The 15,719-nt window shown below is 43.5% G+C and overlaps 1 protein-coding gene across 2 annotated transcripts in view; it reads left to right on the top strand.

Annotated features, from left to right (window-relative positions):
• The first annotated feature begins 9,723 nt into the window (after positions 1-9,723).
• Positions 9,724-15,719, top strand: part of GPRIN3 (GPRIN family member 3) — a 36,364-nt gene continuing 30,368 nt past the window's right edge. The window contains exon 1 of one of the 2 annotated variants that reach the window (XM_030492676.1): positions 9,724-9,953. The gene's annotated coding sequence lies outside the window, so the exon portion shown is untranslated. Of the gene's footprint in view, positions 9,954-10,146; positions 10,457-15,719 lie in introns of those variants that run through there. The other variant, XM_030492675.1, reaches the window with a different exon arrangement.

The raw sequence follows: 15,719 nt of genomic DNA, 5'->3' as shown, positions 1-15,719 counted from the left end.
GGCGGCTTGAGGGGTGGTTTTGGTTTGGATTTGCTCTTAATGTGCTGGTGGTGTTGATGTGTTGGCAAGTGCTATTTAGTGCCTTTGGCATACTGTAATACTACATATTCAACTAAGAAAAATGGCAAATAATGATAGTGAGGGAGTAAATGAAAGGCAGATCCAGGCTTGTGTGTTCTAGATGATGTATTCTCTATAATATCATCTCTTTCTGGAATTTTGGGAGTTTTCACCACTGTTAGTACCTAAGCACAATTGCAAGAATCATTCTTGACTAATCCCTACAATGCTTCCTGAGATCAATGTAGCAGAATTCACACACAGTGGGGTTTTTTTGTCAGGTATGTCATAAGAATTAATATTCATTGCCTTTCTGACTTTAGCTGGTAACTTACACTGTAAAGTGCATTTGCATTCATGGCAAGAAAAGAAGATGCCTCATATTCTACCAGTTCTAGAGAGAAAGGACAGAGGAGGTGATTGGACTTCGGCAGGCAAATGACAGGTTGGGACAGAATAAGAGGAGGCTTTGACCAATGGAAGTGGGATGTTTTGTAATTTAGCCATCCCTGGTATGGGATAAAAGGGGGATGCTACTCTGAGTATCTCATTTTGATTTGTTTTGAATGTTTTGACACATCCTGAATATTGGAGAGAAGTGTCTTGCTTTCTCTCTTTTTGTCGTTCCTCCAACCTTGCCACAGCAGTAATTAAACTGAACTTTCATGGAAAGGAAAAATTCCACAACACACATCAAACATCACAGCTAACATTTCACCTAGTATACAGATAGTCCTGGTACTACGAAGTGTAGGAAGGCACACTGCTAGATTGCAGTTTAGCTTTGCAAATTAGCCCAAATGCCCATTCATTCACTCATTCCTAACGCTACTTATCCAATACATTCTTAGATAACAAAGACTGCAAGTCCCAAAGTGGCACTGTCTGGGCTCCTTAGCTCTGTGTAGCGATGTGAAGTCTAGCACATGTGGTCAACACCAACGATGTGTAGTTGCTGCTCCTGGTAATGTACACCTGCTGAGTGCATTTTCCTCACAGTGAATTCTAGAGGAATATACCAAAAAGAAGAAATAACAAGTCTTAGTGGGTTTTAAATTAACAGCCTTCTAGAGCTGAGCTAAATTAACAGACCACCAGTTTCCAAGTTCAGAATGCTGCTAATTAATCAAAGCTCCTGTCATAAAGCAAGATGACATTAAAATCCCATTAGATGTAGATACAAAAATTACTTTTTTTCCCATGCTGAACACCATTCAAGTATGTCATCAGTAAGCAAGATAATATAAAATTATTACAATTAGTTTCAGCTCTTTCTCCCTGCCCCTTTTACCTCTTCAATAGAGGTCTGAAGATATTTTTGCTCAAAGAAATGATCAGGCTCTTCTGAAATTGTTTTAATGGATGTTGACTTTAAAAGGATAGTAAAACATTTGTTCAACTGCCATCTGTGACTTCTTCCATTATCTTTGCCTGTCCACTGAAATCAATAAGAAATCACTTAGAAACTTCAGTGCCAGTTGTGTTGAAATCAAAGACAATTTTTGGTGTCTATACATTTCCTTAGGAATGACAGGAAAATGTAATCTTGCTCTGCAGCTGTGGACATGTATCTTCCAAATTTACCCATGAATCATTGAACCTTGACTAGCTCTTGTTCTGGAGGGATGTCCCAGACTCCAGAGAAAAAACATCTTTAAAAACATACAGGCAAAGCACCTTATGACGACCATGATGCTACCCTTAATGCAATTCATCAACAGCCAAAATGGACATGGTTTTCAGTAGAACTTGATGGGAATCAGTGATGGTCTAGACTGCAGAAAGCCCATCTCAAAATACTTTCCATAGGTTCACAGGTCATAAAAATGCTGAAATCATATAAAATGGGCCCTGTGTGTATCCCAAGCGGATCAGTTCAGTCTTAGCTTGAATGAATTATGTCCTTGGTGTTAGTGACAAAGTCTGGATGGTCCCTGCAGCAAGAAAGGACTTTAAAAGGGGCAGCAGCAAAGGAAGAATGGAAAATCAGCCTAGCAGAAAGGGTTACAAAGAGAGAGGGAGAAACTCTCAGAGAAGTCTTGTCCATTCTTGTGAAACTAAGCCGGTGTGAGCACCATGGTGATCCTTGTTCTGGAGGAGTCCCCAGGGAAGGTGCAGCATGGCCATTCGGGCAGCCATCTGAACAAGGCTGGCTGAGTCTGTAGATGAGGATGTCCAGTGTGAATGGACTGAACTGTTTACAGCATGCATGAAAGCTTAAACAGAAAATAACTCTGAGAAACAGAACATGGGGCCTGACCTACTTTAGATTGAGGAACTGTAAAATCAGTAGATTTTATCAAGTGGAGATAGTTACTTCTGCGCTAATAAAAGCAGCAAAAAAGGCAAAACAAGCTTTCTGAATAGCTCAGCTTCTAGAGACAGCTACAACTGTCCACAACTGAGCTACAACTAAGGCTTTTTAAGTTGAAGATAAAATTTCTGTTTATTCTGATAAATAGAGCAGTTATTACCTGTTTCTGATACCTGTAATGTTGTTAGACCCATGGCTGGGCAAGAGATGTAATAGATGCACAAAAAGGCCAGAAATCTGGGAAGATTTCACTTCCTCATTTTAGATAAAGCAACATAATAGACAGACAGACAGATAGATAGATAGATACATGATAGACACAACACAAAGAAAGGCCAAGAGAAATAAATCACATTTTTTTATATAGAATTCAGGAATATTGGGTGCCCAGGCAAATTTAAAGATGATAACCAGGAATGTTGCTTCACAATGCACAGTTGCATCACAGACAGTTGAGACCATATAGCAGTAGGATTCTGGTGAAAATTAGTGAATACATGCAGCAAACAGAAGCACGTGATTTTTTCATCAGGTGCCTGGAATGAATGTAAGGTTTTCTGTTCCAGTGCAGTAGTGATGTATTTAGAGACCATATTGACAGGTGATTTCATTCCAGGTTTGGTGGGTTTTTTGTTTTTTGGGTGTGGTTTTTCTTTTTTGGGGGGGAGGCACATCTGGTTTTAGACTGACCTATGATATATGTAGTTATTTTTCATATGTAGTTATTCTTGCGTTTTTTTACATTCTTCATTATTTAAACAAGAGCCTCTGCTCCATGTCTTTTCTCTTCACCTCCACTCTTTACTGTTCATGGTACTTATTCTTCATGCTTACACCTATCCATCATTTATCTACTCACCTTGCAGCACCTATTACATTTGCTTTTCATGTCACCAGTTGTATGAATCAGCATGAAAATCTGTGTTGTAGGGAATGCAACAGTGAGCCATAAACAGCCTTGGTAGCAGTCCAGGGAATCATTCTTTTGGTAGCATAAGGAGAAGCTCTTGTCTTGTAGAATGAAATGTGAAAATGTAAAAGTAGCTGCGGTAGCCCTGCTAAAGGATGTTCTGCTCTGGAATAACATGTTACGCAGCCAAGGAAGGAGGCAGAACTAGACTTGCAATTAGAACAAATTTTCTTAAACTCAGTGCAAATGTACAAACTGTAGAGTGGTACCATAACACAGACCTGTATTGGGAAAGTATTTCATTTACATTTACCCTCAGCACTAATAACCGCTCCTTAGAAGAATCCCTGGCTGATTTTCATTTTTCATGAAATCCTGCAAATATCAAAGGCTTTTGATACATACAGTCAATATCGTTTAAGTAGAGAAAGGGCTCTGAATCCAGAGACCACATGTGTCTGCATTAGCTTAGTTTATTGTTCACAGTATGCAGTGGTTGTCTGAGCAGATAGGTTTTCCAGTCGTATTACTTGACATTATTACAGTTGAATGTGCACCAGAATACCATGTGGTGAGTACGTAATAAATCAGCTCATTATGTCTATAATCATTATGATTATGTGTTGTTCCAGATCTCAGTGTTGTTGACATAAAAGGAGGTAAACAGTATAAATTATTGACTCATCAAATGGTTTCTTTTAATTTGTTGAGAGGAGAGAAGGTTATTTTTTTGTGTGGCCTGTTTCATATGTGGAATCACAGTAATGAATATATAGAATATGTGTTGAATGGGAATAGCAGAATGTGAGATTAATCATACTCAAATGTACTACATAGACACTAAGGGTGAAAACATAAGTGTCACAACATATTAACCAAAGGTTCCCATCATACCAAAGGAATCACAGAATCATAGACTACTAGAGATTGGAAGGCACTTCTGGAAGTTATCTGGTCCAACCCGCCTGCTCAAGTAGGTCCATCTATAGTAGGCTGCCAGGGACCATGTCTAGACTGGTTTTGAATGCCTCCAAGAATGGAGGCTCCACAGCCTCTCTGGGTAACTGCGCCAGTGTTTGGTGACCCTCTCAGCAAAGCTGCCTTCTAGCTGGTCAGCCCCAGCATGTACCAGTGCCTGGGGTTCTTCCGTCCCAGACACAGAGCTTTGAGCTTCCTCTTGCACAAGTGCTTCAAGTTCCTGTCAGCCCATTTCTCCAGCCTATTGAAGTCCCTCTGGATGGTAGGACAACCTTCTGGTGTATCAGCCTCTCCTACCAGGTCTATATCATCAGCAAAGTTGCTGAGGGCGCGCTCTGCCCTGTCATCCAGATCATCTGTGAATGAGGATGTTTAACCCAATCTTCACCCCTGGGGTATACCAATAGTGACTAGCCTACAACTAGACTTCCTGCAACTGACCACTACCCTGTGGACAGCGCCATTCAGCAACTATTCAGTCCAACTCACTGCTCAGCCAGCCCATACTTCATCAGCTTCTCTATGAGGACCTTAGGGGAGTCAGTGTTGAAAGCCTTCCTGAAGTCTAGGTAGAAAATTATCACTGCTCTCTCCTTGTCTACCAAACCAGTCATTTCACCTTAGAAGTTTACCAAAGTTGGCCAAACACATCTTCCCCTTTGAGAAACCATGTTGGCTGCTCCTATGACTTTCTGATCATTCATGTGCCTAGGAATAGTTTCCAGGATTAGCTGCTCCATCACCTTCCAAGGATCGAGGTGAGACTGACTGGCCTGGGTCCTTCTTCCTGCCCTTCTTGAAGATAGGAGTGACTTTTCCTCCAGTCTTCAGGTACTTCTCCCAGTCACCATGATCATTTGAAGATAATTGAGAGTAACCTTACAACGACATCAGCCAGCTCCCCTTGCAGTTGTGGGTGCACCTCATCGGGGCCCATGGACTCCTCTGTCACTTGGGTGAAGAAGCTGATGCCCCCCAAGAAACTCCAGGCTTGACTATACCCTGTTGTGTTGTCCCTCCTGTATCTATTGGGGTGGTTGAAGTTCCCCATGAGGATCTTCACAGCAGTCAGAATCAAAAACACCAAAAGGTGCATGGTGAGGGCCAAAGATATTTTCACAGTGCTGAAGAAATTCACATCCTTATATATTTTCAACTGAAATTTAATAGCTGCCTGAGGTACAGAAGCTAGTGTATGGATTCATAGCATGTTTGAAACACTGTGAAACAGAAAAATGCCCCAAATACTGAGTTGACTCACAATGGCATACTATTTGTTTCATGCAGTTTTCTTTATATCTTATTTTATTTTATTTTATTTTAATAAAGACCATAACATTTAAGAGAAACATTCTTAAAGGAAATATGACCAACAGAACCTATTCTCCTAGCCATAAACTGTGTTATCAGTCCTAGCCTAATGATCCAGGAGCATTATTACTGTGGCTGAATACCACATCCATTTGTGAGATGCCCAGTACAGCCCATTAGGTATGTGAGAGGTAAGGGGCGAGGGAGGTGCTGTGTAACATGTGGAACGAATATTTGCTCTGCTCTGCTGGTTATACGGGAAGCGCATGATCACAAAATACACATATCACATCACCTCGTGTGTGGTTTTCTTCCTTGATATATTTGTCCCTAATGGTACAGCTGCCCACTGCAGCTCCCATGCCAGAGGACTTGTATCTTTTTTGGCACAGGTCCCAGTCCCAAACGAATGTGTTCATCCAGTCATTCGCTTGTTTTTCAGATTAACAGGAAGCAAAGGTGCAAATGCCGTCACAAAACTATAAATGTTAAATGAGTGTATTCACAGGTTTGTTCTTCATTGCTCTTTTCAGCTCAATCTTCAGCTGGAGTTTTGCCTGGGAAGTTTTGCTTTTATTTACTTTTGAAGCATTCTTAACTCCTTTTCCTAAAGAAGACATGAAAGATTCTGCATTAAAAAAGAAGGCAAATTTGGTATCAAAGTCATCAAAACTAAAAATATTGAGAAATATGGTAGAAGCAGTGCAATAAACAAGAGGCCTAATCCACACCAACGTAAACTTGAGTATTGCTACTGAAGTAAATGAAACTATGCCAGTTTAGGCCAACTACACATCTGCTCAACTATTCATTTTAGTAAGTCATCTGCTCTATTTTTTTTTTCCATTCTTTTTTCAGTGAGGAACTTTCTTTTAGCCAGCTGTTGATATAGTTTGAAGATGAGATTTTAAAACATTCTGCAGGAGTCTTCAAAGGCACTGCAGAAGTGTGGTGGTCATTTATGATGATTGATTGTATTTTGACAGCTCTTAGAAAATCCAGACTCCTGTTGCCTGAGCTCTAGCCCAATAAATATTAAAAGATAATCCCTCTACTGTTAAATCTATGGTTTCACTCTGTTCAATGCTAGCAAGTTAAAAAGACTTAATTCTTGATATTATTGAGACTTATGGACACAATTTAAAGCACATTCTTTTGACTTTACTAAGCGCTAAGCATGGTGCTTAAAGCTAAGCAGCCGTCTATGTGCTGCCCCCAGTATGAATGCTTTTCTGCATTAAGACCTACAAAAAGTTGGCATAGAACAAACGTATATAGCTGGAGATTGAAGCAGACAAAAGGATGGGGAAAAATAGTAGTCAATTGGCCATACCTCACAGGTGACTAAGCAAATGATTTAAAAACTCAGGTAAATAAACCAGAATAATCTAAATATCTGTTTTGCATTGGTATGGTGACACATTGATATATTGGGATGTGATGGCTTCTTTATCAGGAAAGCAGCTAGTGGAGTTCAAAGCTCATAATGGGGTTTAGAAAATGGTTTAGAGGTCTTTCACACAAATATTGCAAGATCCACAAAAAGAAACCATTCTATGGTAGGATGGGGTTCAGGGAAGAGAAAAGGATGAAGGGGAAAAAAACAGGTACATGAGAAGAGTTCACAAATAAAGTGGCCATGCTCTGAGTGCATGTGTGCACTTCATCACCTTAAACAATTTCTGCAGTTATCTGACACCTCTTCTCAGCTTTCCTAGGGCATCACTGCACTTTGAAACAAAAGCATCCATGCCCCTTTGGGCATGGGGAACAGATTATTAGTTGAGCTGTATTTACTTCAGTCATATTAGAGTCTTGGATTTCCTTGTCCATTGGATGGTAACAAGTAGACCCAGTGCTCAGCCATGACTGCTCAGAGCAGCATGGGGATTTTCAGTAATGCTGTACAGACAGAAAGAAATACTTATCTGAACTCAGCAGGAAATCATTCAGGCACCAGTTTTGAAGTGCACAGGCACTGAGGGACTTGGAGAAAACAAAGCTCCCATCCCATCTCTTTTTTGCCCGAGAATTACAGTTGCTGTTTTCCTACAGATGCTGGGACTGAGTACTCCACATGCTCTGAAGGTGCTTCACAACCCTCAAATAGGAATGGCACAATAGCCCATAGAAAATTCTCCCACCTTTTACAGCTGAATACATAGGACTCTTATTGCTGTGACTTTTGAGGCTGAATGGTCAACTGCCTCTCTCAAACGCCTTTGAAAACCTACCATGTTTCCACTTCTATTAATCTCAAAGTTGGTTTCCAAAAAGCAGGAAAGTATTAGCTATAAATAGTAAACCAACTGAAATTCCTCACTTTGCAAATAGTTTCAGAGATAAAAAAGGGCTGCCTGGCAACAAGCCTGATTCTCACCTTTCTGTAGCAGGTTATTTCTTCCTGGGCAAGGAAGGTTGCTGTCAAAGGGAATAGAGTTAATATTTTTCAGTGATGTGGACATGGGGAGAAAGATGCAGGAAGAAAAGGATGGCAGTGGGGTGTTAAAGCTGTGTTAAAAGACACAAGAAGGTTGGCTAGCTTGCAGAATTAATGAACTGGTTAACTGAGTGCCAAGACTGTGATTTTAGTATCTCAGGCTAAGGGGGGTATTATTAACAGAAAGGGTCTCTCTTAAGAATCTAGATTAGGAATCTTGGGTGCAGGAAAGTTTAGGAAAACTACACTAATTGTAACTGTCTCTTGCTGAGCAGCCACCGAGGTCCCACAAAGTCCTTGCAGCAGCAGCCTGTAAGTGCCTGCAGCCACCTCTTCATGAAACTACAATCACTGACAAAAGGAAATTGCATCATCCAGCCTTTATTCTTCTTTGTCAAGAAAAGGGGAAGTCTCACTGTAGTAATGTTAGTGGCAGCAGGATTAATTCTAGGAAGTCTGGCAACGTTTCTTTAAAAATGGTTCATTTAGCAGAGTATAAGGAGCTGGACACCGACTGTTGGCCAACCTGACCTTGTATTCCCGACTCAGACATGAGCAGGGTGAGGACCAGCCTCTATAGAGCACCAAAAAAGCAGCAAGATTGTGAAGAGAATGAAGAAGTAAAGAAGAGCTACCAGGAACTGTAAATTTCCCTTTCCTGACAGTGTCTGATGCTCTCTCCACTCTTCCCCGCCCTCTTGCAGTGAGGTTCCCTCATGCTTGGGATGTCCAGGCTCCTAAGAATACCGCGATTTGGTTTTGGCATGTGTGGAAAAAGTGGTTATTGTTGGTGAATACTGAAAATAACTCTAAAATTTTCCATGGTTAAATAACTGTCAGAAAGCTACATTCAGGAACAGCTATTACACAAATACATGCTGATCTTCATGGCCACTGTTGGGGAAGAAATTCCATATGCCGTGGTAGGAAATATAAGACTTTTTCATAATCACTTAACCCACGAGTCAGAGATTTAGGATCAATAACTGAGCCTGTGTTCTGTAGAGCAGTGAACAAAATATGGGTCCATTTATATGAATTAAGGGAATATGATTCATTGATCTTCATGACGACTAGAGGTAAAAATTATTTTCTTAGGTCCTCTAGTCAACTGTTTTCTTTTCCCCTTGATCTTTTCCATATTGCAACAGTTCTCCTCACAGCTTGTCCTATAGTCTTGGAAATCCTGCTCCTATTTATCCCTGAAGGAAGGTAGAAGAGTTAAAATCTTCCCAGTTGAAACCCTGTACTTGACTTGAATCTCAGGGCACTGCAGAACCATTTCCTGTGATTGCAACAGCAAGATATAAAATTCCACATTGGTGGGAATAGAAATTAGATCAAAGATTTCCAGACAATTACAGGTCCTAACCCAAAATGCCTTTTGCTGCTAATACTTTTGCTTCGATCTATTTTCTCTTCTGCGGGCAAACAGAGCAGTGCTTCATACAGGAAGCCAAATTTGCCTGTCAAAAACAACAATCCAAATTCAAAGGGCAACAAGAGCTGATCCGCATTTGCATGCACTGCAATTCCCCATGCAGTTTTGTACAACCCCGCAAGCAGAGGGCTCAGTAGGTGCCTAGCTGGCGATCTGTAGGCACTCTTCCTCAGCTGACACATGCAGGACTAGTAAAGTGGTCGGAATTAGGGGATTTGGGATGTGCTCTTCTGCCGTGAAGCAGTTTAAAGTGTAGTTTTGGTTTGAGAGCTGGACAGAACCGGCTGGCAGAGGAGGCAATGCAGAGCAAGCCCCAGCGCACCGTCGGGGCTCTGACGCGGCTGCCGAGCTCTCCCGGGGGGCTGCCGAGGGGCCCGAGGGCTCCTGCTCTCCACAAGGAGCATGTGGCTGAGCAGGAGCCTCCATCTCCCGGGCTATAAAAGCCAGGTGAGGCCTGAGGTGGGGCTGCCGTCAGCTGGAAATGCCTCCCTGGAAGCAGGTACGTGCCTGCGCCCTCCGCATTTGGGAGGACTTGCGGTAGGGTGCAGGGGCTGAACGCCGGCCGGGGGCGGCTCGGTGCCCTCCCCGGCGATGTACCTACGGCCGCGGGGGGGAGCCTGGCCCGGCCCGGCGCTGCAGCCGGGCACCCCCCGCCTCCCCTGCCAGCCGCCGCCGCAGCTACGAGCGCCCGTGAGGCGCCGGCGCCCCCTCGGTGTAGCTCCCCGGGAAGCGGCGGAGGCTGCCCGGGGCCGATGTGACCGAGCCTTCCGCCGCCTCTTAGTAGTCGGCACAAATCGCCTCCCTTCTGCCCCCCGCGGCGGGGAGGGCCACCCCCGCGGAGCCCTCCCTCTTTCCTCCTTCCCTCCCTCCGCCCGCCCTCCTCCCGCCGCTGCACACCCCGAGGAAGGGCTTGTTTTCCTGCCCGGATGATGAATTTCTCCGCAAGGTCATCCCTGCCCGCGGCGGCGGCGTGCCCGCGGTTCCCCGGGCGCTGCCGCGGAGGTAAGGGGCGAGGGCAAGGTGGCTGGATCGTGAGAACCTCCCGGCACACACACACACTCGCACAGCAAGTTTATTCGGCGCTGGAGAGGAGCGGGGTGGGTGCGCGGACAGGTGCCCGGAGCGGGTGGCGACCTCGCCCTACCGGCCTTGCAGGGTGGGCCGGGCCGGGCCCGGCAGCGCGCCCCGAGGAGCCGGCCCCGCTCCGCAGCGGTGAGGATTGCGGCCACCCCGCCGAGCGGGCACGCGGGGCTGGGGGCAGCCGGGCCGGGTCAGCCCCGAGGGTGCCTCTCTAGTCCTCTGATCGTTTTTACCGGCGCTTGGAAGCTGGTTTGCCTCCCGCATGTCCGGGAGCGCGGAAAACTTAAGGTAGTGATTGTAACAGTAATTGTAATAAGGTGCCCCACCGGGCCGGGGGGCTGCGGCGGGCCGGGCTGAGGGGATGCGCTGCGCGGTCGCCACGGCAACGTGTCGGCGGCCTTGGTGTCGCAGCGCGGAAGGTGCCCCGGAGGCCGCCCTGCCGCGGGGCTCTCGGCGAAGGGGCCTCCCCCGGGGCGGGCCCCGGGGAGAGGCCGGGCGGGGACTGACGAGCGGGTGCACCGATGTGCCCCCGGACGGGGTACGGAAACCCCGGGGGTCTTGGGGGTGCTGCGCTGAGAGCTCGGGGTGCGAGCTGGGATGTTGCAGTCGAGTAACTACGCGCCCGGTGATGCTCGCCCGTGTCAGACCTGCACTGCCGGTTGGCTAAAAGAAGGGCGCAGAGTAACCTGGCTTGGGGCGATAGGACCCGTCACAAAACCCCAGTGGGTGTTGTCTTTTTCCTGCTGAAGTTGGTGACATAACTACGGATGACATTGCCGGCTCCCACTCTGTGACTTGTGTTGTCCACATTGAACCTGCTTTTTGTGCCCCACAGAGGCCTTGGCTCCATTAATACTTATTTCCTTCACCCTTCTTTTTCTCTTGGGAGAAGATAACAATGCTGCTGGTGGATTTATTAGAGTCATAAGGAATTATTATAATCCCATAGCCTAACCTCTTCCATATTATAAAGCTCAGGCTATTCCCCAGTGAGTCTGGGGTCTGGCCCACTAGCCTCTTCAAACAGTTTTGTTTTAATGAGTCCCAACGATGGGGAATTGACTACATTCCTGGATAATTGGCTCTGATTGTTAATCTGATTGTTAAATGTTGGCATCTTTTTTTCTGCTTTGAACTTTTCTGACTTCATCTTCTAGCTACTGGATCTTGTAATGTCTTTGTCTGTCAGATTAAATAGCTATCTAGTTTCAGATTGTCTTTCTCTGCTCAAGTATTTAAAGGCAGTAATTAAATAGCCACTTAACTTTGTCTCTGAGATAAATAAACCAGGTTCCTTTGGTCTCTCCCTGGAATGCCAATGCATTCCCCAGGAGAAACCCAGAGCTCTGCTGCTCTTTTCCGAGCCCCCAGTCTTGTCCTCACTGGCCACCGACACTGCACAGTGGATTCCAGGAAGGCTCTTGTTAGTGTCACGTGCAGAGATAATAACCTCATGTTCAGTATTCCCCTGTCTATTCACCCAGTAGTACAAACTTTTCTTTCCCACGGCTACATGGTGGGAACTGATGTTCTGTTAGTTACATGCAGCGATCCCTGCGTTTCTTTGCAAGCCAGGGTTTTCTCACATGCTGGCTGCCTGTCCAGTAAGGGGCATTTAAATTAAATCTTCCTACATGCTTAACTTTGGATGTGCCTATCTCAAATGGGTTTTTCCCTCCTCCTATCACTTCACTTCCAGGGAATCTGCAGCTCAGGAATGACAATAGAGCTCTCGTGTTTCTCCCTCTAGAAGTCAGCTTTTTTTCCTGGGACTGCTGTGCTAAAAACATTTTCCTTCTTGGTAGCATTCTGTCCAGATGACCTTAAAGTTATTTGAAGTTTACTGGGGAAGAAGTTGTACTGAGTAATGTACAAACTGCAAACTGAAAGTGCCCCTCAGAGTGAATTGGTTTTGTAACTGCTTTCGTTCTGCTGTGCCTCCAAGTGTTGGTGAGAGAGAGATTTGCTTTCCTGTCTTACAGAACTGTAAATCCAACTGCTGGGTATGATGTCTAGGCTGATACATATGTTGTCATTATGCTGAGAATCTTTAACTTGAATTTCATGAGCTCTATTTACTCTGGAATGTGCTTAAGCCTGGATTTATAGCTCTCTTTAGAAAGCACATTGTCTGAGAGTAAGGGCCAGAGGTGGGTGTTTTTGCCAGAATATCGTCAAGTTTTGCAGTAGCATGTAGTAGCTCAAAGAGGACTGAAAGGATGAGATTTCAGTAGTTTGAAGGCACTCGCTGTGGGAGATAGTACAAAATAATAAAGTTCTTGGAAGTAGATGCTTTTAGGTTGTTGGGGTTTGGTTGTTTTGGAGATATTTTTTGGGGGTGGGGGGTTGTAACCCCCTTGGCTTACCCTGTCTATGATCTTAATGCGCATTGAGGGAGAGTGGTGTAAGAAAGGTCCAAAAGTTAAAAGACCTTACCTGTACATGCAGACCATCCCGTGAAATAAGTGTGGTGATAATCTTTGTGAGTAAGGTTTGTTTGCATGAATGAAGGCAGCAGGTTCCAGACTTTAGAATGACCTAATTGTCTTCAAAGCGTTAAAGTTAAGAAGAGGTACATTCTGATCGTATAATGAGTTAGGTGTCAGGACAGTAACCTTTTTTGAAATTTCACAAGGGTTTTTTTGTTTTCTTTTCAAGACCCTGAAAATATGTCTACACAAAGATTGCAGTAAGTATAGACAGTAATGGGCTTAGTATAAACAGTGGTGAAAAAGCAGTGGTGCCTTAAAAGGTAGAAAATCATTACTGAGCTCAGATATCTGATGTGATTGAACAGAGTAACTCTGTGAGCTCTAGAATTGTGGTGAATTTTCTATAGGTTGGTTTCAGCATCTTAGGAATTGTTTATCAATTATTTATATAATTGCATAACACCACCACCACCACCCCCCCCCCAATATGAAATTTTATTACCTGGGAGGTATCTTTCCTACTTCCATTCAAACTCAGATTCTCCTCCCCAAAATGGGCTCATCTCTCTGGTTATTTTTATTTTCCAACATGTGCTTTCCTTTCTCAAGGTTGTATCTTCAACTCCTTTTGCAATCAGGAAGAGCATGCATATGTTTCCATAGGGTGACTGGTCCCAAAACTTGCACATTTTGAATTATAATGCCTATCCAGGGGCAGCCCAGCATTAAGAACAGTGGCTGTTAGTTAATCCTTACAAGGCCAGAAGAGACAGAAGGTAGAATTTTTGAGTATCAAACTTAGATTTGATTTTTGAGTATCAAACTTATAGATGAAGACTTATACAGCAAGTGCCAGGTTAGAATTAGGCAGATTTCATTAGCACAATATGTTGGCAGTAGTAAATTTGTCAGATTTAGGTTCTACAACTGTTACTGACATGTTTATTTTTAACAACATCAACTCCCTCTTTCAGATGCAGCTGAAGCTAAGGAGAACCTGATTGTATTAAGAAGAACATTCTGCCTCTGATTTGTTTGTGCAATTGCCACTGATGTAGGAGTAAAAGCAAGCCGCATATAGTCTTACAGCTACAGACAGAGCAAAATATTGCACCTTGTACTACTGTGTTTCTAGCAGTGCATCATTTTTTAATTTACAACTTCCACATTAAAAGCAGAGCTGTGGTGTAGACTGAACCTGTTGCCTTTGCAGATTTAAGAGCAATCCTGGATTAAGAGCTGATATTATCTGAGGGCATGTAATGACTTTGTAGCTGATAAAACTTTCATACCTGCCCTACAGGGTTATGAACTGGTTCTATTAGTACAAAATTCTTCAAAATTAGTTGCGTTGTTACTGGCAGTACTCTGATATTATTGTGAAAGATGAGAAATGTAACAAGTCACCTAGGATTGTTTCTGTATTAACCTTAGATACAAATTGGGTGCCCTAATTGTAAGCCTTGATGCTATGTAACAAGATGTCTAAACTAATCCCATGTTTGGGCTTATAGATTACATCATTTAGGTAAACATCACCTTCTTGAGAGTCATAACAAAACACAGATTGATAATATTTACTGGAGGAAAACAAATTCTGGATATGTTCTGAATGAAATTAAATCGCCTTCCGGTAGGAGAAGCTTTTGAGAGAGTATCTGAGCACAGTTTATGTCTGCAAATAGCAAAACTAGAAAGGGGCTACATAGATCTGCTTTATTATATACGTGGACTTTGAACTCAGCAACAGTTCTACAGAAACAAAGACCTGTACTGATTAAAAATTTAACCACAGATGATCAGTTGCTTACTAAAGTTGAGCGATTTTGTTCCTTGGAGTCCATGGCTAAGAGTTTGTGTTTGTAAATTGACAGCAGATCCAAAGGGCAAAGGTGTCTGTACACTGACAGAATAAATAGAGCAAAACCACAACACCAACACTTGCAACTCCATGCAGGATGTGGGTAAGAGAGGTGAAGGGAAAGGTGGACACCAAAGGAGTGACAACTAGGAACCAGTATAATGCCATTTTACCCAACTCTGTCAGCAGTGGACACACGTACTTGAGGAAAATAAGTAAATAGGGAGAAGAATGGTAACAATCACAAATATTATAGTGAATTGCTGTAAAAAGCTTCTATCAGGGTGCTACAGGCATGTTCACAGAGGACAGCTTGAATTCTTCTTTTTTCCCCCGCATCTGTAACTCCATGATCCTGTGTTACAAAACTTAGCGGCAGGTATGGAAGCTGCTACCACAGTCAATATCAAACTGACATCCAGGGAGATCCTGTTGGTTTGGTTTTGGGTTTGGGGTTTTTTGGGTTATTTAATGATCCAGGAGCAAGAGTCAGTATCTATTGAATCTGTGCCTGTAGTAGTTAGCAATGCCCATTACTTTCATTTTACTGTATTTATTATATATTAGTAAAACATGGTAGTAACAGTTGAGTTTGTTCACTTCGTTGCCTGCTTTCCTTCCTCTGAAAGTAATTCTCTTAGAAGGACAAGAAGTAGTTAATCAAGGGATACATGAATAGACACCCCAGTGCTTTGTTTGATTATTAGTATCTGTACTGTTAGCATCTTTACACACTGTTAGTATCTGTATCTAACATAGTGGAGACCGGCTCTGACCTGAGAGTCAAAGCTTGTATCACCTGGCGAATGATAACAAATAAGTTTCTAAGCTAAGTTACATCACTGTCATCTAGCTTTGGAGATGAAAATAGTTTGCTGAGGGAGCGTCTTAG

This window comes from Strigops habroptila, chromosome 7, assembly GCF_004027225.2.
Source record: "Strigops habroptila isolate Jane chromosome 7, bStrHab1.2.pri, whole genome shotgun sequence".
Lineage (NCBI taxonomy): Eukaryota > Metazoa > Chordata > Aves > Psittaciformes > Psittacidae > Strigops > Strigops habroptila.
Note: the sequence above shows the minus strand (reverse complement) of the source record. Positions and strands in the feature narration are given on the sequence as shown.